The sequence below is a fragment of the Garra rufa genome, chromosome 15 (genome assembly GCF_049309525.1).
Source record: "Garra rufa chromosome 15, GarRuf1.0, whole genome shotgun sequence".
In the NCBI taxonomy this organism is placed as follows: Eukaryota; Metazoa; Chordata; class Actinopteri; order Cypriniformes; family Cyprinidae; genus Garra; species Garra rufa.
In genome coordinates, this window is record NC_133375.1 from 28,911,805 (window position 1) to 28,936,557 (window position 24,753).

A 24,753-nucleotide genomic window follows, 5' to 3' on the forward strand; every position below is an offset into this window, starting at 1 on the left:
CTGTGGATTGATCTAATAAAGCAATACAGTGATCTGTCACGACACATTAAACAGCCACAAAACAGTATTTACTGTTTGACTTTATTTAAAAAAATGACATTTTTAAAGCTGAGACCTTGTTTCATACCAGAAGTAACCTGCTCTGTCTTGTCTGTTTCCTTTTTGTTCCGCGATGTATTTTTCACTGAATAAAAACATGTGTAGTGTGAGAATAGCATTGTTTGTCGGACATAGCAACAGTAACTATAGAGGACGTGCAGCAGTGAAGAAACATCATTGCAAGGAAGAGAAAAAGTTTTGATTAAAGATTAGGGGCAGGGCACTTAAAAAAAAACAATGATGTGCACGGATGAATCATTTATAATAAACAATGCAGTATTCCATAAACAAAACAAAAAAGGTTAAGTTTGATTTCATGATGACTTTAAAATTGGACCGTGCTTTGATTTGCGTAAAATACGTTTCTAGCCTTAAAACTTTTTCTGTGTAACAGAATATATTCTAATTTCTCATTTAGCCTATAATATATTGGTATTTTGATTTATTATGATTTGATGTTTCTATATTCATCATATTTTAAATGTGTAGCTTATGTTTTAAACTGCCTTTGCAGTAAAAAGATGTCTTTATTTGATTCTTTTCATGCTCGCTCTCTCGGTCTCCAAATTAAATTGACTTACGTTGCCACTTGCGCCTCTATGCCAAGACTAATCCCCTCATCCAAGTGTGGCTGATTTATTTCCTAACCCCAAATGATTAACAACAAATTAATTCCGCTCCAGTCCGCAGCTCTATTCTGCGTCAGGTTTTGGCATTGACTTGCGTTTGAATAGCTGTGGGTGACAGACTTTCAACAGCGCTGAGATAGCAAACGCGTGATCTTTCTCTCACAGACCAAACGCCGCAGGCTACACGCCGGGGATTGCTGGAAATATTAGACATTTCTACCGGACAATAAGAGTTTCCTTTAATGGATTCCAGAGGCTGGACTCAAATCGGAGGCAGCGACTCGAGCCCCAAACAAACGAACGTGCCTTTTTTGTCCACGCGTTCAGGAGCGTGTGCATACTGGCGCAGCAGCACTGAATAACTATTGTAGCGGGAGGTGATTGATAAGGCAAGTGTTTCCAACCCAGACAGACACGTTTTCATTAGGCACAGCTGGTTGCGCTGGCGTGGAGTGCTTTTGCCATCATTTGCTAGACACAAGGCAGTTTATCCCCGCTTATTCCCAACGACTTCTTGGATACTGGATGGCTGTCCGAAGGGGTGTACAACGGATGCAGGACCAAGCCGGGAATGCCATTTGTTCACTCGCAGCATAAACGAGCTTTGTCGCGCTGTGTTTTTTTTTACCCGGGGACAGGTGTCGTTGTCTACGTTGGGGCGGGGGGGTTAGTTGTTGGGGGTTTGGACACAGTTGTCTTAAGGATGTCAGATCAGGGATCAGATCTGCGCAGAGACAGGTGCGATAGAGAGGAGTAGATTTCACGCGGACCCCTCCTCTTCTCTCCTCTCTTCTCCTCTCAGTCATTCTGGATTATAGTCCCGAGGAGGCGAGTCATTCACAGAGAACCGGGCTCACCGTTTCCCGCGGTTGTTATCGGTAAGTGTGCTGGTTTTCCAAATGATAAGCTTCTGTTCTGGATTGTAGTAGTTGTTACGCGTTTTTCCTCTCCATCTCAGTGTTGCGATGATGGGTTTGGTTCTGTGCGCGCCCCTGGATTGTGTGCTGTTTCTACACTAAGTAATTAGTCATAGAATGTTGTTCAGACGTGTTATGATTCTTCTTTAATGAGGTATTACGCTTATGTAATTAAAGAAATGCGTCTTTATGTTTAGAGATGATTTGTAGAGTTGTTGGTCTTGTTCTGACTTGATTTTGACCATTAAATTTGGCTTGTGCTGAAGCTGTACGGATGGTGGAACAGAACTGAATAATTAACAATTGTTCACATTTTACAGTAGTTTGAGGTTAATTTGTCTTGCAAATATTTGTTTTGACAACAACTTGCAGTATTTTCTTTTTTTATCAATATACTTATGACATTATTTTACTAAATTTAAGTCTTCATTTTAGTTCTCTTGTATGCCTGGATTTATTATATTTATGTAGGTTTTTGCTTTAAGTGGTTAAGTGCATTTCTCAAACCTGAGTGTACTTCACATAAACTCTTCACAGTTATCTTTTCCAACTTGACACAGCAATTAATCTTCAATGCACTTAGATTATCTAAACAAATGAACTCATTCTGCCACAATCTAAGAAACATTCACACCCATCAACACATTGAACATTACAATATTTTTTTAACAAACCACAGACCTTTCATTAAACAAGAATGACAGCTCTTTATTATGTTGCATGCACTGCAATAAAAAAAAATTATGCTTGCTTGCCTTGCTTTTTGCATATGGTAATTGCACTATAAACATGTAGCTCTGATACGTAAAATAAAACGAGTGTCTGCACATATCCATGCAACATCCACCTTTAATCAAACAGACTGGCATCAGTATGGAAACATAATGCATCTGTATAATTCTGAATGCTGTGCTATAATTAGAAGAAGCTCTTGGCATGCTTGTTCCGTCCTAGTAAGTCATGTTTACATGACATTTCAAAAATGGGCTCTTTTGAATTGATGATGATGATAATGAAATTGACATAGCAAAATGTTGTCAGCTAGAAGTAAAATCATGCGGTAGGCCTTTGGCCTTTGTTTATTTATTTATTTTTTTTTTTTATATATTTAAAAATCCTTAGTATGGACTTTCTGTACAAATACATAGCAGATTGTTGCACTTTGCTACTTGTAAACATACATTTAACAGTTTTGAAAGAAGACTGTCTGAAGATTTACAAAAACACTATTGAGGAATGCAGTTCTGATCAAAACCAATTGTAAAAACTGTGAACAATAGCTGTTAAATGAATTGTATCAAGGTGTCATTGTTCTTTCCTCATTCGCCCCATTTCTCGTGAACTGACATTTAGAGCTGCACTCTGAAAATTAAAGGTTCCAGTTACAACCAAAAGGATTTTACAGTCGGATTTCATAGCAGGGCCTATTTAAGTTCCACAAAGAGCCATTCTTTAGGAAGCCTATGTTCGTGTGCTTTAGAACCCACACACCAGTACACTGATCTGAAAAACCTTTGAAACCTCAAGAGCTCTTTTAGTCTTCAAAGAACCACACAGCAGTTCTTGATAGGCACCTAAGAGAGTGTGTTTGCTTTAGTATGGCTGGTGGCTGTTTATGTGTGTTTGTTTTACTTGCCATATCATCCAGGTGTTTGAACGTACACCCATTCAACAGCTGTCTGTATTTCACCAGCTAAGTGGGTCGCACTGTATCAGAATAGTAGTTTTCATCTTCCTTTCTCAACATATGGGTGAACTTTCATGAATGGCTGGCTCTTCCGCACCGGTCCGTCTGCCGCCTCGCTGTGAGACACGGTTTTTGTCGTGGTCCCCCTGTTTCAAATTCAAATAGCCATTGCACTGTCTTTTGTTATCCTTCAAGGTTTGTGGACTGGAAAAAGAGAAAGAAGTGAGTGAAGTCCCTAAGGGTGAGAACGTTTTGAAAGAAAAGGAGGTGAAAAGAGGATTTGTCAGTGGAGACGATGTCCTTTAGTGAAGGAAAGGTAAGATGTGGATAGGATAGGCGCCTGCGTTCTCCACCAACAACTCTGTCTTATTGGACAAGGATTGTTCTTTGAAGCAAAAACTCAATTTTCTCACTGTCTACATGACTAAAGGTCTCAAGCTCGATAGCAGTCATTAGAGCTGTTCAGTTTTTGCATTGTGAATTGGGTTATTATCATCCATCTTCTTTGTTTGGTTTCAGTCCAGCTTAAGCACTCACATTTTTTCATTTCGACAGTCCCTGAGGCCCATGATTCATGACTGAGGGTGGCATTTGTGTGAGCGTGCCATTGACCTCTTTGAACGCACATACAAAACCACTCATTACACACTGAATTATCATTAGCACCGCAGCACACAATGTGTGAAGTGCACAGGAAGTGTACGACTCGGAAAAGATCCGTTTCAGTGTTCCCTTTTTTATCTCCATGTGTTGCGCTGCACAGTTTTTCATGAGCAAGAATAGAAGCAGTCACTCGCTCTGTTGTTGGGTCAATGATGTATAAGTGTGCTTTAAAAAAATTCCTTTAAACAATTTCTTAGAAATGTTCTCTTTGTGTTCATTGAAAGAAAAAAACTTACGTTTGATCAGTTTGTCATGTCAATCAAAACTATTCTAAGTTTTTTCCAATGGAGATTTTTCACTATATTATAATATCAAGACTTCAGAGTTTCATCCTGACATTTTCAACTATATGCTCTCCAAAAAAAAGGAGTGATTAATTCATCAAAATAATTTTTTATTGAGAAATTAAGAATATGCATCATAAAATTTGACCCTGGAGCACAAAACCAGTCTTAAGTAGCATGGGTATATTTGTAGCAATAGTCAAAAATACATTGTATGGGTCAAATTTATAGATTTTTCTGTTCCATGAAGATATTTTGTAAATTTCCTACTGTAAATATATCAAAACTTAATTTTTTATTAGTAATTTGCATTGCTAAGAACTTCATTTGGACAACTTTAAAGGTGATTTTCTCAGTATTTAGAATTTTTTTTGCACCCTCAGATTTTCAAATAGCTGTATCTCGGACAAATATTGTTCTATCCCAACAAACCATACATCAATGCAATGCTTATTTATTCAGCCATCATAAATCTTAATTTCAATGACTGGTTTTGTGCTTCAGGGTCACAAATAGGTGCTTTCAATTTTTTTTTTTTTTAATAAACTGATAGGACAAAAAGTTAGTCATGTCATTGACCCAGTTATGTTTCTGGTCTCATTCTCAACAACTTTCTGCTGCCGTTGTCTTTAATGCACTTTACATCTTAACAGACTGTTCATTGGAGCCGTTCTAATCCCCAGCAAACACGGAGCTATTTTATTACCAGCCTTAGGTCGAAATGTGCAACTTTCCTGACATGCACCGAGCTCAAGCAAACCTCCTGCTGATTTTACTGGGATGTAATTCGGGGGATATTCTGAAATGTGATTGGGAGGGATTAGAAGAGGTGGATGAAGGGAAACAGAGAGAGTGTTCCAAGTTTTCTTGAATAGGTGCCCTGTTCAAGTGCGCCCTTTCCCCCCAACAGCCGCACTTCACCCCTCAGTGCAAGTGTTGAGGCCAGTGTGCCGAGGGAACAGGTGCTGCGGGCACTGGGGGCACACGCGCGACAAACACACATGCACGCTTACAGTTGCCCTTGGGGTTTTGCGTCACCTGCGGCTGCTTAACCACCCCCTCCCCCACCCTGCGGACCCTTTTCCTCGGCCGGAGGAGTGCCGTTTCACTCGGACTCCCCAACGCAGGGCCCCTTAACTCCCTCTGTGTCATTTGCGTCCTTTTTTTTATCGGTCTTTTACTGTCATCCGGTTTCCTTCCCTTTTCTTTTTTTCCTTTTGTCAGCCCTCGATTTCTCCATATCTCAAACCGTCCCTTTTGCCGTCCCTCCCTTTTTGGCCCAGTGCTCGCTCTTTCTTTCTCTCCCTACGTCTTTCTGTCTCTCCCTCACTCTTGTCTTGATGTCAGACCCTTCCAGACAGAGTGCTTTCTCTCAGTTTGCTGTCAGGCTAAAGGACACTGCCCACTGGGGCTCTGAAAGGAACAAATTGACCGGAACAATGTTCTCACTTAGCATGTAGAGCTCGCCGAAAGAGAAGGTGAGAAGCACGCTGGGCCCGCACAGAAACTGCACGTTGAGATGCCCACCCTGTCTTTCACCGGCCCCGACTCGCAATTCCCTGTTTTCCCATCACACGTTTATGTGTGGTGAAGGTTAGTATAGGAGTCGCAGTGAGAGAGCAATAAACGCATTAACCAGTGACCTCTAAAAACCTTATTTCCCATGATTCTTCTGCCCCTGGAGGGTTAACCCTTCTCCTGACCTGCCATAAGGTGGTGCTGGAGGTCATGGCTCCTCCCATTAAAATGTAATGGAGCTTCTCTTCTATTCCCCCTCAGCGAAGACCCCTTTTCCCTGCAGTTTAATCACACATCCACACCTCTATCTTTCATCCTTTCTTTATCTCTTCCACTTCTTTTCAGATTTTTCACATCTTTCAAATGGGGCCAAATAAGTAAACTTAGAATTTACTCCACAAAAACCTCGTAATTAGGTGAGAGTGCACATTGTTACTTGGTATGATTTTATTGTACAGTGTTTCCTTTTGTTTATTTTCTGTCCTGCTCTCGATTATTTTTTTTTAATTTCCTTGACTTTTTTTGTCTTTTTGGTCTTTTTTTTTACTTTTTTTTTTAAATTTTCCTTGTCATTTTCTTTCGTTTCTTTTGCTTTCAATCCCTTTATTTTACTTCTGTTTTCTTATATTTCTACTTTCCTCTTCCTTTACCATTCCATTTTTCCTTTCCTTTCCTTTCATTTTTTTTTACTTTTCTTTCCCTTCCTTTTCTTTCCTTTCCCTTTTCTCTCCCCTTTCCTTTTCCCATTTCAATTTCCTCTTTCTTTTCCTTTTTTCCTTTCATTTCCTTTCCCTCCCCTTTCCTTTCCATTTTCTCTTAATTTTTTTCTTTCCTTTCCTTTTCCTTTCCTTTCCCTTCCTCAGTTTTATTTTCCTTTCCTTTCCCTTCCTCAGTTTCATTTCCTTTCATTTCCTTTCCATTTTCTCTTAATTTTTTTCTTTCCTTTCCTTTTCCTTTCCTTTCCCCTTCTTTTTCCTCCTTTCCTTTCATTTCCCTTCCCTTCCTCAGTTTTGTTTCCTTTCCTTTCCCCTTTCCTTTCTCCTTTCCCCTTTCCTTTTTTCTTTCCTTTCCTTTCCTTTCCTCTTCCCTTTCCTTTCCCCTTCTTTTTCCTCCTTTCCTTTCCTCTTCCTTTCCTCTTCCTTTCCTTTCCTTTCCTTTTTCCTTTCATTTCCTTTCCCTTCTCTTCCTTCCCTTTCCTTTCTATTTTCTTTTAATTCTTCCTTCCCTTTTCCCTTCCTTTTTTCTCATTTCCTTTCCTTTCCTCTTCCCTTTCCTTTTCCCTTCCTTTTCCCTGTTTCCTTTCCTTCCCATTTCATCTCCCTTTCCCTTTTCCTCCTTTCCTTTCCCCTTTCCTTTCCTTTTTTCCTTTCATTTCCTTTCCCTTCCCTTCCCTTTCCTTTCCTCTTCCCTTTCCTTTTCCCTTCCTTTTCCCTGTTTCCTTTCCTTCCCATTTCATCTCCCTTTTCTTTCCCCCTCTTTACTTCCCCTTTCCTTTCCTTTCCTTTCCCATTCTTTCCCTCCCTTTTCCTTTCCTTTCCTTTCCTTTCCTTTCCTTTCCTTTCATTCCCTTTCCCTTCCCCATTCCCTTCTCATTTCCTTCCCTTTTGCTTTCCATTCTTTCCTTTTACTATTCTATTTTCCTTTCCATTTCCTTCTCATTTTTCCTGTCCATTTCCTCCATGTTTTTCATTTCCTTTTTCTTGTCCCTTGCTTTCTCATTTCCTTCTCTTTCCCATTCCCTTTTATTCTCGCCCCACCCTTCTCTTTTCATCCAAGCTGATAAAGTCTTTACAGTTGTTGCATAAGCAACATAAATACACCTCTACGTGTAAACATCAGGCAGGATATCAGAGATTGAAAGAGTTGTGTGCAGGGGTTGTGTGTGACTCTTTCAGAACACGGAGAGAGCTGTGAAAGGAGATGCTGAATGCGACTCTAGGCCTTCGGCTGAGAGAATGAGGTGATGAGAAAAGATGGTGGGTGACAGGAGATTGTTAGCCTGCATGGGCGTGAATAAACACAGCGAGTGTGTGTGTGTGTGAGAGAGAGAGAGAGAGACAGACAGAGGATGTGTGAGAGGGTAAAAAAGAGTGAAATGGAAAAAACTAGACTGTATGTATGTGAACGTTTCACTGCCGCCTTTGCTCATTCTCTGAGGCCCAGTCACATCTCTCCCACACTGTGGCGGCAGAAGGATTTGTTAATGAGGGGAGATGCTAACAAGGAGGCAACAATGAGGAAAAAAACACTGGCAGTCAGAGAAGAAAGAGGCTGGATGGTACTGTAACCCATATACTTACATAAGACCTGTTTACACCTGATATTACCACTCATCTCAGGTGATCCAATCACAAGTGGTCAAATGAGACTTATCTCTGTTTACACCTGGCTTATTATTTGCATCTCAAATGTGCTTCTCGTGACCACTTGTGATCGAATTTCAAGGGAGGGTCTATTAATTTTGTGACTTTTGTTACTTCCTATGCTAGTATATTGGTGCATGTTGATAAAGGATATAAAGAAAAGCTATTACTTTCAAATTTGGGATTCAAACACATTTTGGTCTGAATTTCAAATGAATGCTTTGTATGATCTGGGTTGCTACATGTTAATATCAGTCAAACCAGACAAGCTCTGTGTTTCCTTATGTTTTCAAGTTTATATTTTAGTCATTTAACAACTTTTGCACTGGCTTTTAAAAATTTTTAAATGTTGATGATTATTAATTTTTTTTTTTTTTTTAATTTTACTTTTTTAATGATAAATTATTAGCTTTTCAATGACTCATGAACCCTTTGCAGTTCCCTCATGATCCATAGGGGTATGCAAACCCCATTTTTAGAGCAAGCTTTGATGGACAGGTGAATGGGCAGTCCTTCACTATTGTCCAGGACGTATTAGTGGTTTGCCCTACAAATACTATAGGGGCCAAATGTTTTCAACCACCTCCAAGTGTGGTTTGGATCAGATCACAAGCATTTGTACTCCGATTACACTCATGTTTAACATTGTATCCCTCATCTGAGATTTATCTTAACACCAGGTGTCATATTAAACACATTTACACACACTACATCTGTTTTTTTTTCTCTTCATCTCACCTCAGGCTACATCTGTCTATCACTCTTGATCTCACCTACACACACCCCAACACACAAATCCTCACATTGTTGCTTGGTGTTTTTGGCTGGCGCTGCTCTGCAGCTGTTGTGAGAACACAGTCTCTCAGGTAGACAGGAAGTGTGTGTGTTGATGAGGAGGATGAAGCCATAGATGACTCACTGAGCCTCCGAGGACACATTCCCGCTTTTCTGTGGTTAAAAACACCTGAGGATGTTCGTTTTACAGCCTCTCTTTGTCCCCACAGAGGTCCTTTTACCCAAAACACAATTCTGTCTTTTCTCTCCACTTGAAATCTGCTAAGAAGAGTTGTTTGCACAGTGCAGCGCCACTGTTAAATGTTTAACCATCTCTGTGTTTATGGGCTTTCCTTTTCCTCTAAGTCTTCTGGCCTTTCTGTCTCTGTCCGAGCGGCTCGTTCTCAGACTCAAGGTAATTAACAGCGTACCGCATTTTGTGACCCACAGGACGCAATCATGCATGAGCGAGGGAGGGAGAGTGAACAAAGTATCCCTGAAATGAATGTGGGGCTCAAGATGGGAAAGGGAGAAAGAGGGAGAGGGCAAAGGACAGAGGGCAGGAGGAGAGATGCCAGGCAGTGAGGTAATCCTGAGAGCGGATGAGAAAAATGAGCAAGAGATGGGGCTCTGGAGAGGGATTGGGGGTGTTTAACGGACAGGCGGGATGCTGGCGACTGAAAAACATTTAAATCGAGAACTCAGAGGAACCAATTATGTATAGAAACCTCTGAGTTCCTGAACAAATCAGGCTCACAGAGCCAAACAGAACCCATGCTGTGGAGTGCATCTGGTGACTACCTCACTCTCTCTTTGGGTAAATCTCATGAAAATGTGTCCCAGTTATATTTTTCGACAGTAAGAAAATAAGAATTTTGATAGGCGTATTTTGTACTGTAAATCTGACATTATCTTTTTACTAAATTAAGCACATTTTCCCTCCAAATTCTCATTACTCCTAATGATGATTCTCATTAAATTCGCATTACTGTAATACTGTATTTTTTGGTATGTTTTCTATCGTAATCAGGACATTCTTTTCTACAGAATTGGTCCAAAGTTATATTGGGTTATATTGACCTGTTAAAATTTAGCTTACATCTACATTGTAAATATATATTTTTCAGAGGTAAATCCATAATTATTATTATTTTTTTTTTACAATATTTAAAGTGTAATTTATGAGATTTGTATTTTGAATCCAGTTTTCTTTGTAAAAGGCAAAATGTTGATCACACTGATTTTAAAGTTAAGGATTCATTAGTTTGAACATGCATAGAACCAAAAACATCTTTGTTAATACTTCAATATACTTTATTTTTGACAGAACATCCCATGTTTCGGTAGTTCTGAACAGTTCTGAACAGTGGTACACATATAAAAACTGAATGTTATGGAATAACTTCCAATAAAAGTGCTTAATTGTAAAAAAAAAAAAAAAAAAAAAGGGGGTTCGATAGTGACGTTCCTTAAAGTTACACAAAGATTTTTCAGACTTTTGAATGTGTTTACCTCAAAATGATGAGACCTATGTACTCACACCTTGTAGCTATGAGAGAGGGGGACACAGGAATATTTCCTAATCATAAATGTATGGGTTTAGTTAAAATTAGTTTTAGCCGACTAAAACATACACTGTTTTGGTAGTGACATGATTGCGTGTCACATTTTTTTTTTACATAAAGTTTCAGAATTTCCCAAAAAAATATATAAGAAGTATTTTTTTTTAACTTCAAATTTTAAAAGTTAAAAATTATGTTAATCTCATCAAGTTGAAATTTAGGGGTTAGGGTTTGGGACAGCCACCTCCCAACTGAAAGCACACAGTAAATGATGATTTTATATATATTAAGCTTACTGATATTTAAAATATTATTGTGGGTTTCAGTACATAATAGAAGGATCTTTGTAAACATCTAAGATTTGAATACTTACATGCTTTTTAAATGTACCATCTACTGTATATAACTATATATGGATTAAAGAAAAGATTGCATTATGAAGACTTTTCATTTTCTTTTGGTGAACTATGCAGTAATGTATCATTAGGTATTAGTTTTACTTGATTTTTTTTTTTGTGTCGTTAAAGTTTTATATAGATTCATCTCTCTTTCTGACTGTCTCTGCACATTCAATAAAGCTTTATTGGCATGGCTGCTGCAATACAGTACAATGTAGAGCCATTCATGACTTTAACTACAGACATAATAATGTACCAGCAGATCGTAGATTCGTAGTGATTGGAGCTTATGGAGGGTTAAAGAGAACACTTAATATTGAACCGGAGATGAGAAGATATCACTCTTGTGCTGAGGAGAACGGTTTGTGTGTGTGTGTGTGTGTGTGTGTGTGTGGTGGAGGCCATCTGGAGGCAACAGGTCTAGTGTCAGCGGGCAGTTGCTGTAACACAGTCTGGTGCTCCCTTGGGATGATGTCAGACGCACACACACACACACACAGACACCATACGAATCAATCTGGCATTCAGCTGAAACGCCTTGACAAAAAGCCAAAATTCTTTGATGTTGAGTGTCCTCGCTTGTTAAGAGCACTTCTCCATGCGGAGAAAACACACAGCAATTTTGGGCTTGCGCACATAAACAGAAGAGGGGGAAAATGGAAAGAGAGAGCTCTCATCCGTTTGATTAGGGATTACGATTCTTGGTTTCAGATGACAATTTGCTAATGTATTTCAAATCAATTGCGGCACATTCACAGTGATGGATTTTGCTCTAGTGAAGAGGAATAATGCTAATCAGGTTTTGTAGCCTTTTTATGTGCATGTGTGTGTGCTGTGTGTTTGTATGTGTGTGGTTGCATATTTGTATTTGTATGTAAATGTTTTTCACCCTGGTGTGCTCATAAGGACCTGAATGGATTTGTGTTCGAATCGTTTAGTGAGACAGGAGCCTGACTGCTCACCCCGCTGTCAAGCTTCTGCCTTTCCTTTCCTCTCAAATCCCCCATGTGAATATTCATACCCTCTTTCAAGCCTTTTAATAACTTGTTTTTGTGGTCAGCATCAGAGGCGGCTGGCATTTCTGTGTCAGGCCGAATAGAAAACGAGAGACGGAGGGAGAGAGAGAGTGACAGATTTTCTGAGTTGAGCGGTGAAGCTTAGCTGAGCCGTTAGCATCGCTAACTCCCGCCTCAGCATGCTAAATCCTGCAGGCGTTTCTTTGGTTTTGTCATTTTGCACTCTCAGAGCACAAGGTCACGCTGCAAAACAAACTTTTTCTTCACTGGTGTTTTGTTGAGTTTTACAGTATGAAATTCTAAACAGCTTTAAAGGAATAGTTCAGCTAAAAATGAAAAAAATATGACTTTTACTCACCCTCATGTCATTCCAAACCTGTATGTGTTTGTTTCTTCTGAGGAACACAAAAGAATATATTCTGAAGAATATTGGTAACCAAACAGTTTAGCTTACTTCATTTGTATGGAGAAAAAACTAAAACCTTTGTTATGTTTGTTATATAAATATAACAAATATAACACATGTTTTTGTTTTTTTTCTCCATAAGCTGCTTAAAATAAGAAAAAGATGGTTTTTGATGAATGAGCTATGTGTTTTCTGAAAATGCAGGCAGAATTTTTCGCCCTTGTGCCATTCCAAGTATGTGTAACTTTTTCTTCTGCTGAACACAAAAGAAGATACATTTGTGGTCAGAAGTTTACACCCCCTTTCAAAATCTATCAAATGTTAATTATTTTACCCAAATAAGAGGCATCATGTAAAATGCATTTTATTGTTTATTTAGTACTGACCTGAATAAGATGTCACATAAAAGACCTTTACATGGTCCACAAGAGAAAATAATAGTTGAATTTCAAAAGTTTACATCCCCTTGATTCTTAATACTGTGTTGTTACCTGAATGATCCACAGCTGTTTCTTTGTTTGTTTGTTTATTTTTTGTTTAGTGATGGTTGTTCATGAGTCCCTTGTTTGTCCTGAACAGTTAAACTGCCTGCTGTTCTTCAGAAAAATTCTTCAGGTCCCACAAATTCTTTGGATTTTCAGCATTTTTGTTTATTTCAACCCTTTCCAACAATGACTGTATGATTTTAAGGTCCATCTTTTGGTCTGAGGACAACTGAGGGACTCATTTCAGTAGGTTCAAATGCTTACTAATGCTCTAGAAGGAAAAAACATGCATTAAAAGCTGGGGGTGAAAACTTTTGAACTGAATGGAGATGTGTACATTTTTCTTATATTGTATAAATATCATATTTATTCATTTCGTACTACCCTTCAAAGGCTACAGAAGATATTTACGTGTTTCCCAGAAGACAAAATAAGTTAAATTTACCCTCATCTTCAAATTCAAAAAGTTTTCACCCCCCGCATGGTTTTTACTCAGTTTTTCTCCATGTGACAAGATGGATTTCAAAATCATTTCATTGTTGTAAAGGGTCCAAATACGAAAAAAATACTGGGAAACCAAAGAACTTGTGGGACCTGATTTTTTTTTTCTGAAGTACTGTTCAGGACAAACAAGGGACTCATGATCAACTATCACTGAACAAGATCACTATCCAGTGTAAAGAAGAAAGCGGCATTGACTGTAATTTCTATTTGATTTCGATGTGACTCGTTACTCTCATTCAGTGTTATTAAGTGATCAGCCGTTAAGCGGCTACATGCCAGTGGGCGGGGCCTTTGGTGAGAAAAAGCCTATTCATCAATGCCTTGCTCTGGAGGCAGTGTTTATGCAAATGTTTGTGCCTAGGTGACATCACCTCGCACCTCAGATCCAAACTAGCCATTTTTTGGTGCTTGGTTAAAATAAATGCTTTGTTTATAATGAGGAGTATGTTTTAAGCTATGAAACTTGCAGGATGTTTTAATGGTACAAAGACCTCTTTTATGATTCCTCATGTCATGACTCCTTTAAAACAAGGAAAAGATGCTGTTCCAATGAGGAAAGATGTATTTTCTAAAAACAAGCCTTCATATCACATGCAGTTTGAAATCAAATAATGGTTTAAATTGCGTTCAGTTTAATCACTGAATTAGTGGCATTCGAGAACTGAATTAGTCCAGTTTATGAATGAATCATTCTTTTGAGTCAGTTCTTCTCAGTGAACTGATTGTTTGCAAAATCTGAATCAATACTTGAGTTAAACTCACCAGCTCTGTTACTAATGATTGCGTCTGTGGTGTTATTTCTAGCCGGACACAATAAATACAATATCATATTGGCATGAGAGTGAATAAATGATGACAGAAATGTCATTTTCTGGCTGAACTATCACTTTAAAGAGCTTTTGAGAGATCTATAAATGTGTAGTTTCTATTTTCTGTCTGTTATGTTAAATAACAGAATTAGTCTCTCCGTCCCCTTTCTCAGCACACACAGACCTTTGGCATAAGAGAGCCTTGTATCCCGGGCAGACAGCCTGGCAATCATGTGACACACTCTTCGTCTTTGTGCCTCAGGGACATCTCTCTCTATTTCGCACACACACAAAATCACAGAATGCTTGTTTATGCTTTGCTCCCAGCCTAACCTTTAAACAATTATCTACTTGCTTAGTATAAATAGCATAGCATGTCACCCCTGCTTTATTTCATCCTCTCCCTCAGCCTGCCCAGCACCACCGCCGCCGCTGTCGTCAAGGAAACTTGATACCGTCAGTGTAAACTCTAGAAAGGATCAGCCGGAGACTGCCGTCCCTGAGAATGCTCCGCTCTGTCCTCCTGCCCCATGTCTGTCATGACTTTGAGATCTGCGAGGGGTTACATGAAGCACAACACACTGTGGTATTGGGTCGCCGCATTAGTGGTGGTCGACATGCGGCTCCCTCGGCGCAGAGGGCTGGTGTGGAAATACTGAGCAAATTGGCTGAGATATTTAAACCTTTCCAGATCACGTTAGGAATATGTTGTGGTAAACAATCCCAATTGCTTTTTTTAATGCTAGGTTTATTGATGAATCTCTGCATGAGGGGGTTTAATTGCGTAGCCGCAGGGTCGACTGCACAATCTCTTTGATGCGGGAGAGCGCCGGCTCTGCCAAATGTTAAAGATGGCACTTGGGTTTTTAAGGCCGCTGCTTTTCTTTCGCTCACGCTGGCTTGTTTGAGGCGGTTTCACCTGCCTTGTTTCTCAGGACTGGCGTTGGTACCATAAGTGGTGACAACAAAGTTTCTTTTGAAGCAGCACGGTGGAGAAGCAGCCTAGTGTTCACGCTAGTTATGGAGGAACAGCTTGAGGCTCCTTGGGTCAGATTTCCCCACTTATTTATGAGATAAGAGACTCTCCGGACAGCTGGGCCAGTTGTTGATTTTCACAACCGCGCACTCGCGCTTTCTCTCACGTCCCCTTTTTAGCGTTTCGCACGGGACCACTGAAGGTAAACATTCTCTATGCTGTGATGTTTAGTTCTATAAACAGACTGTAAGCTAAACCTAACAAATGCTTAAAAGTCAGATTTGTCAGCGGACGTCAAACATGCAACACACAGGCATAATAAACCCCCGCTACTGAATGCAAAAAGCACACACACGAGAGATGACAGAGTAATTACCATGTGGCGTCAATAAAAAAACACTAGAATTTCCCACTGTGAAAATTAATCGAGCCTAGAATTGTGATGAAAGCGAGAAATTATGCCTCTGACGCTATGGCCAGGGACGATTCGTAGAATGTCTGATGCATCTTTCACATACTGGCAATTACATTCTCAATCACTGGTTCCAGTTAGGGGTAGGTATCAGTTTGATTTGAATTAATTCTGATTGAATTTGGTTTCATTTTGATTTAGTTCATTTCAATGAATGTACGCTCTTTAGTCAGAAATTTGTTGTCTTTTAAATGTTTTTGAATTAATACAATTTAAAGGGTTAGTTCATCCAAAATTCTGTCATTAATTACTCATCCTCATGTTGTTCCAAACCTGTAAGACCTTTGTTCATTTTTGGAACACAAATTAAAATATTTTTTTTATGAAATCCGAGAGCTTTCTGACACTGCGTAGACAGCAGTGCAGTTTTCATGGTATTTGACCATAGTTCATTTGACAACAGTGGTTCAACCGTAATGTTATGAAGCTACTAGAATACTTTTTGTGCACAAAGAAGACAAAATAATGAATTTATTCAACAATTTTTCTGACCTAGAACCTTGTTTACAAGCAGAGGAATGCACACATGTGTCATGGTATTCTTGTGAACGCATGTCACAGACTGACACTGAAGATAAGAAATTGTTGAATGAAGTTGTTATTTTTGTTTTCTAGTATTTTAGCGATGTCCTTACTAACTTTCTGGGCCTTAAATGTCAGCGTTGCTGTCTATGCAGGGCCAGAAAACTCTTGAATTTTATAAAAAAATATCTTAATCTGTGTTCTGAAGATAAATTAAGTTCTTACAGGTTTGAAACCACATAAGGGTGAGTATTAAAGACAGAATTTTCATTTTTTGTGGGTGAACTATCCTTTTAAAAGAACTGTTTTCTATTTATTTTTGCAACGGCAGAGATAAATTTTCAGCATCATTACTCCAGCATTCAGTGTCACTTGATCCTTCAGAAATTGTTTTAATATGCTGAGTTGGTGCCCAGGAAACATTGATTATCAATGTTGAAAACAGCTGTACTGCTTAATATATACAGTATGTCACAAAATTGAGTACACCCCTCACATTTCAGCAACCACTTTAGTATATCTTCTCAAGGGATAATACTATAGAAATAAAACTCGTAGTCAATAGGCATCTTGTATAGCAGTATAGATTTATTGTCCCCTGAAAATTACTGAACATACAGCCATTATTGTCAAAATAGCTGGCAACAGAAGTGAGTACACCCTAAGTGAACTTGTCCAAAGTGCCAATATGTTGTGTTAGCACCATTGTTATCTGGCACTGCCTTAATCATCCTGGGCATAGAATTGACCAGAGCTGCACAGGTTGTTGCTGGGATCCTCTTCCTCTCCTCACAGACCTGCTGGACGTTAGACACATGGTGCTTCTCCACCTTATGCTTGAGGATGCCCCACAGGTACTTAATGCGCTTCAGGTCTGGAGACATACTTGGCCACCCCATCACCTTCATCTTTAGCTTCCTCAGCAAGGCAGTTGTCATCTTGGTGGTGTGTTTGGGATTGTTATCATGTTGTAAAACTGATGTTCGGCCTAGTTTCTGGAGGGAAGGCATCATGTTCTGCTTCAGAATGTACAGTACATAATGGAATCCATGTTTACCTCTATGAACTGCAGCTCCCCAGTACCAGCAGCACTCATGCAGCCCCAGACCATGATGCTACCACCACCATGCTTGACTGTAGGCAAGACACAATTTTCTCTGTACTCCTCACCAGGGCATCGCCACACATGCTGGACACCATCTGAGCCAAACAAGTTTATCTTATACTCTCATCAGACCACAGGACATGGTTTCAGTAATTGATGCTTATGGACAGGTTGTCTTCAGCAAACTGTTTGCCAGCCTTTTTGTGAGCCAGCTTTAGAAGAGGCTTCCTTCTGGGATGACGCCTATGCAAACCGACTTTCAGTGCGGCTTATGGTCTGAGCACTGACAAGCTGACCTTCTACTTCTGCAATCTTTAAAGCAGTGCTGGCAGCACTCATGCATCTGTTTTTTTGAAGCCAGGTTCTGCACCTGACGAGTGCTCAACTTCATTGATCGACCCTTGAGAGGCCTGTTCCGAATGGAACTCATCTTGGAAAACCTTAGTGGTAATCGTTTTTAGGGTATTACTGAACCATCTTTGCCAATTTTTTTTTAAACTGTGATGCACTGGATTGTTTGATGAATAGAAAACTCAGAAGAACAGCATTTATTTGAAATATAAATCTATTGTTACATTGTAAATGTCTTTACTTTCACTTTTGAACAATTTACATATTTTCTAAATAAAATTATAATTTAAAAAAATGTTTTGGCTTACATATGAAGGAGGTTCTATGTTAGCTATTGCTATGTATTATACAGGGAACCCTTAATATTATGTTACGATTATATTAATATTAGCAAACAGGCCCAAACTATGAATAAACAGCAACTGAACTGCAATGTACATAATAATCAATACAACCACACACTAACATTTAAAACTAACATAAAAATGTGTAGACATGCTGTAATGCAAATAAAATATTCCATTAATATATGATGAAAATTATATTTTGATATTGTGAGTGTTTTTGAATGATTTATTAAAATCCTCTGCTAGCAAACACTGGAGCTGCAAATGTGGCATTTATTATGTATTGCCATCCATGTCAGAAGAGAAACTGAAAGTCATTGTTTGCTTTCACTTGCATCTTTACATAACTGTTGATCTTGGAGCTGAGTTATTGAGAAAGAGCAAAGATGAGAGAATGTGAAAGTGCGTGTTTGACTCTCGTTTGGAGGCAAGTCTTCTGCATCACCAGCAGCATCAGCGGGTGTTGTGGCATTGCCCCATTTGCCTGTCAGATTGAAAGCAGCAGCTTCTGAAAAAGAGAACGGCTGAGCACGGCCTCAGCATCTCTGCAGGCAGCTGCTGCTTGGAGCCGTTCATTAATATAATAACTCAGCTCTGTATTTCTCCTCAGCCTCTGTCTCTTTCTCACCCCTCTGTGAGAGTTCACTGCTGGTGGAGCTGTGTGAAGCTGAGGAGAGTTCAGACCTCAACCTGGAGGAGCTTCACTCAGTATGTCGCTTGTCTTTTATGTTTTTTTTTACCCGAAGTCAACATCTAAGCATTTTTAGTTCTTTCATTCTTGATCTCTCCCTCTCTCTTTAGACTCATTCTTTCTCTCTGTGCTACTTGTAGATGTGTTTTCAAGCCGGAAAGATAATATGACACTTTTTTTCTGTTTTTGCTTCAAATGAGCTTGCTTTTTCTTTTTTCATTTTCCCTTTGTACCACGAGAACAAAGCGCCAGTTGCAAAGCACAAAGCTGAAACCCCTACGACCCTGTAGTTGTGCGTGAAGATACACACGCTGGTCTCTGGAGCCCCAGTGAGCCACATTTGCAGGCCGCTCTCATACTTAACAGGTTAATTAGAGGATTTGTGTTAATGATCCGAGATTCTGATTAGACAGGCCCCTATGCGTTAGTACCCTGTAGGGCTGCATGATTATGACAGATTATAATTGTGAATTATTTCTGTTGATACTGTAATCATGATTAGTAAATTCGATTAATAGAATTTGCTTTAAGAGAAGTCAGGTTAAGTCAGATATCACTGAGGCAGATTAATTGCGTAATATTTAGTCGTTTAGAGATTATTAACATGTTCAAGTTTTAAAAAATCCTAATCAGCTTTGTTCATTGTTTGGTAAACAATTATTGTTTCAATTGATGTAGTGAATAATTTCTTTTAGCAAATATTGTAAAATAATGTTATTAAAAATATAAACACTACCAGTCAAAAGTTTTTGAACAGTAAGGTTTTTAACGTTTTTTTAAATAAATCTCTACTGCTCACCAAGCCTGCATTTATTTGATCCAAAATACAGCAAAACAGTAAAATTTAGAAACATTTTTGCTCTTTAAAATAACAGTTTTCTATTTGAATATATTTTAAAATGTAATTTATTCTTGTGATTTCTAAACTGAATTTTTAGCATTATTACTCCAGTTACATGATCCTTTAGAAATCATTCTAATATTCAGATTTGGTGCTCGAAAAACATTTATGAATTAAATTTAAATTAAATTTTAAATTTAATTTAATTAATTAAATATATCGAAAACAGCTGAGAAGAATTTTTTCAGGTTTCTTTGATGAATGGAAGTTCTTTTAGAAGAACAGCATTTATCTGAAATGGAAATCTTTTGTGACATTATAAATGTCTTTGTCATCAGTTTAAATCATCCTTGCTAAATAAAATATACATTTCTATAATTTCTTTTTTGCTGAGTACTGTTCTTGAAGTTATTGCTGTTTTGTCCAATAGTAAATCAAAACCAAAATGAAAGTTCAAAAATAGTTGACTTCATGTTGGCCCACTTAGCAGCAGGAAAAACAAAACTGATGTTCACATTTTGAATAAATTATACACTCAAAGTAAGCAACGTGACAATACCAGAGGACTCCCATCCCATTACAATCACTGAAGCTGTCACTGCAGGTTTGCAGTTTCACTTGAAATTTAAAACAGAAGGTACACAAACACAAAAACAGTCTACTGATGGCTAACACCCCTGATTTGCCATTGCATTTGTGCACAACTCTAAGGGTTTTTTTTTCTTCAAATAATTGTGCGTCCCTAGTGCCCAGGGTGCAATGATGGATGTAGGTCTTGCCTTGGTGTGATTCTGGGCACTGGAGCTCAGTGCTCATCCTGGCATGGTTCAGTAATGAAGCAGCAGGGTTCTCGCCTGTCGCTGTGAGGGTCTTATCAGCCGTACCTAGCTGCTTCTTGACAGCCCGTGTGGCTTATGAGATCCCTACGGAGACCCCCTTGACCCACTTAGACAACTTGCAGTAAGTCCAAGCGAGTAGGGTGCTGATATCGTTTGAATCTGGAGTGCTTTTCCAGAATAAAGTGGACAGCGGTGCTGGCGCCTGCAAGAAACGTAGGATGTTTTAGTTGAAGACCTAAGCATGCAAGATTAGAGTTGAAATATTGCTGTGATTACACAGTGGGGTCTCGTATACCAGATTGACTGTGTAAACGTGGGAATGGAGATGTGAGTCTGTTGTGTATTCAGGTCTGCTCCCTTGCTAAACCTTCATGATTAATTCTTTCCAAGCCGAATCCTGAGAGAGTCACCTTTTTTCTTAATCACACTCTCTTTCTTTCTCTCTTAATGTGTGCAGGTTTATAAAAACAGTGGTTTTGCCTTTTGCCGTCTTAGCTGAACAAAACTGAATGTGCCACCATCAATGTTCATCAAACTAAAAGTGAACACTCTATGAAAGTATGCAAATGCAGATGCTTCTAGCATGATTTTTCCTTTGGGTTAAAAGGGATAGTTCACCCAAAAATGAAAATTCTGTCATTAATTTTTCACCCTCATGACATTCCAAAGTCCTTCGTTCAAATCAAATCAAAATATTTTTGATGAAATCCGAGAGCTTTCTGACTCAGACAGCAACACAACTGACATGTTCAAGGTAAGGCTGGGTGATACACTCCTTAAAAATAAAGTTTCTTTATTGGCACCAGTGTTTCTATGAAGAACCTTGAACATAATTTAAATGCAGAAAAGGTTCTTAAGATTTTTAAAATGTTCTTCAAAATGGTTCTTTTAGGAACTGTTTACTGAAAAGTATTTTGGGGAACCAAAAATGGTTCTTCTTAGGCATCAGTGCAAAAACACCCTTTTGGAACCTTTTAATTTTAAGAGTGTATGGTAAAAAAATAAAAGCTCTTTTTTTTAAAAACTATTTTTAACTAATCAACTTTGAAAGTAGCTTTTTCTTTATTTTGTTAAAGAACATTTTATTCGAAGTGCGCCACACATGAAGGTGTCAACATGATGTAAATGTTAAACAAATCACTTCTGATTTATAATTTATATACTTGAACTACAACTACATCTAAAAAAAAATATCTCAAAAGTCAATGTAATTTAAAATTCAAAAATAACTGAAGGTATAACACCAGTAGACTATTATTAATTATAAATGTTCTGTAAAAACAATGAACAGCAGCTTTCAGCCTGTCATCATGATGCAAACATGAAGTATCAGACATACAGCAGTAGTCTTCACAGGTTTTTTTTTTTTTATTTGATTGCACTGCTTTTCCATTGTTTTTTCTATGTAAAGATGAATGCACTCAAGTTAAAATAAGTTCACTTCACTACCATCTTCTTGTATGTTGTTCCTATTCCACTGCCTGCATCGCATCTTTGTCAACACGAAAGTGCATTCTGTGTGATTGGCACCTAGTGATATTCGCACGTCCCACGTAAGCAATTTATCACGTGCGCTGACATTGTTCTTTTCTCTATACTGTTATCACTGGCATATTGTCAAAGTGTCTAATTATAATGTTTGGTAAAAATATTAAAATTCGCAATTCCTCGATTTTCTAAAAAATGAAGTCGTGGCAAAACAAAATTGGAAAAATCCCCAGTCCTAGTTCAAGGCCCAAACAGGTAGTAAGGACATTGTTTATGTGACATTAGTAGTTTGACCGTAATTTTATGAAGCTTCGAGAATACTTTTTGTGTGCAAAGAAAACAAAAATACAACTTTGTTTAACAAATTCTTCTCTTCTGTGTCAATTCACAAAAGTACTACAATGCATGCGTGTGAAGCCGCTGTTCTGAACTCTCCCTTCAACTACTGTCACATAGGGCTGTGCAATATATCGAACGATATTGTGAGGCGCGTTTAGTCAATGAAGTAGTTTACTACTTTGATTAGTAGTAAATCTCCATCACGTGCGTTCCGCTCAGGTTCCGCTGGAGCGATATTAAGCTCGATATGGCGTAGCTTGTCAGAGATTTACGTCTCTGTGTATCAATTGCCGCTCCAGCGGAACCTGAGCGGAACGCACGTGATGGAGATTTACTACTAATCAAAGCACCGGCTTCATTGACTAAACGCGCCTCACAATATCGTTCGATATATTGCACAGCCCTGCTGTCACAGTGGTACAACCTACAGAACAGGTTTGTTAGCAGATATGTTTGAAATTTATTTTCCAAGTATATTCATAATTGCATAGAGTATGGTTCCACCCTTTCTTTGTTATGGTTGTCAGATTTTGCAAAAAAAAAAAGACCTTGCTTCTTGATGAGTACCCACCTCTCCAGGGATCCCTTGGGCTCCAGCTGAGCTGACCTGAAGCCATTTCTCTGCATTGCATTACCATGCTCATTAATGATAGTGATTAGGACCATGAACAGCGGCTAAATCTTGACACTAGCAATCAGAGACTGGAACAGGACTGTAATTTCCTTAGTCACACTCTATCTGATATTAGCCGTGTTCGATAACCGTGTCTGATATTAGGCATATCTGGTAACCAGGCCCACACAGAATCTGTGTGGAAATCTCAAAGAATTGAACCACCCTTTTTTCAAAAGACACCCACTGCTGCTTTCATTGAAAATGGCTGATTTGATTATTATTTCCTGAACTTAGAGTTCAGGATTCTGAGAAAATCTTTTCCAGAGAATTTTCCTCCTAAATCAGCACTAAAAAAGTCCACAGATGCCTCTGGGTCTGCTGATAACTTGATAACTATGTTACTGGCGTAGTCTTAAACTAGGTCATGAATACACTTCCAGCACATCTACGTGCTAAAGTGTTTAAGCGTGTTTAAGAGATGAGATCTGCTGGCGCAGAAAATGGAGATTGATCCCAACAATTAAGCGACATTTGCTAGCAGAGTCATGCTGATGTATTGCACTTTGGAACGTTAATAATGGCTGTCTTGTTTTATTCATCCAATAAAAAGCAGCAGGTGTAACGTCCTTAATATCAGTCGACGGCTAAGACCTGAATACTCCCAACCAACGGTTTGAATAATAACCCACCTGCTTTCTCGCTGCTCAATATGCAACTTTAAAGAGGCTTGGAGACATAGGGAATGCAAAAACACAAACAAGCCGTTTTAGGTAAACAGTTTTATGATAATTACCACACAGAAGCAGCCGAGCTTAAAAAGGCAGATATGAAAAGTGAGCCTAAGAACATAGAAGGGAAAGAGAGATGCGGCACGTGCAGGCTGCAGGAAATGGGGTTGTGTATTTTGATACAACCGGAACACACACAAATAGCTGCGTTATTTCAGGAAGCGTCGTCCATTTTTTTTTTTCTTCTTCAGCTTATAATAGCATGGGGGAAAACACTCTGTGTCCAATTGGGCTGATCACGTGTTTTTAAGAGTATTTTGAAAGTAATGACACTGCTGTATATAGAGGACAACATTATCCACTAGCCATTACAGAACCAGCTTAATATAGCCAGACGGAGTGACCCTGCTGAAACAGCCCAGGAAGACGTAATGCTGTCAGGACATGATACAGTTAGGCTTTGGAACTGTAGGGCAGCCTTAGGGGGCAGGGCGCTTAGCGCTGATGCCCAGGTTAACAGCGGTCCAGTTTCTAGAAAACTCCCAGAGTAGCTCTGGGTCTAACCAGTGACCTGATTACTGCCAATTAAGTACATTGCATCAGCGCAGCCATCCGGGGTGCCCACAGAGAACCCCGGGTAGGATGTCTAAACGTGCTGCGTGTGCTGATTTAGAAAGACACTGGTTGGAGAACTCCAGAGCTCTATACTGGGGATGGAGGACAAGGCCATGAGGCCGTTTATGTCCCTTGATATGTGTGTGTGTGTGTGTGTGTGTGTGTGTGTGTGTGTGTGTGTGTGTGTGTGTCCGTCCGTCCTCTCCTTCAAGGGTTTTCTGTTGTGTTGAGTGCCTCTATTAGACCTTGAGTCTACTACAGAGAACCGTAACTCACTGTAGTTCCACTGCAGCCCTACAGAGCAAGGTTTTTCATTTGCATTTTAATGCGGCTTTCAGATTTATTTGACATGACACTCTAGTTTTAGTAGTTTTAACAATGGTTTAGTCTTTTTGCAGTTTAGTCTTAGTTTCTGTTTTGTTTATATACTTACATTTTAGTTAATAAGCAATAATGTGTGTTAGTTTTGTTATCGAAAACTATGACGAAAAATGTTGACAGGATCAGCATTTATCTGAAATAAGCTTTTGCAACATTATACACTATACCGTTCAAAAGCTTTGAGTCTGTGTAATACATTTTTTGGGGGAAAAGAATGATAGAAATGAATACTTTAATTTAGCAAGGATGCTTTAAATTGATGAAGTGATGAAAAAGACATTTATAATGTTACAAAAGATTTCTATTTCAGATAAATGCTGTTCTTCTG

General features: G+C 38.9%; 1 protein-coding gene across 1 annotated transcript in view; it reads left to right on the forward strand.

Moving 5' to 3' along the window:
* Nucleotides 1-883: 883 nt before the first annotated feature.
* sema6bb (sema domain, transmembrane domain (TM), and cytoplasmic domain, (semaphorin) 6Bb) overlaps nucleotides 884-24,753 on the forward strand; it is a 167,226-nt gene continuing 143,356 nt past the window's right edge. The window contains exon 1 of the mRNA XM_073819067.1: nucleotides 884-1,606. The gene's annotated coding sequence lies outside the window, so the exon portion shown is untranslated. The remainder of the gene's footprint in view (nucleotides 1,607-24,753) is intronic.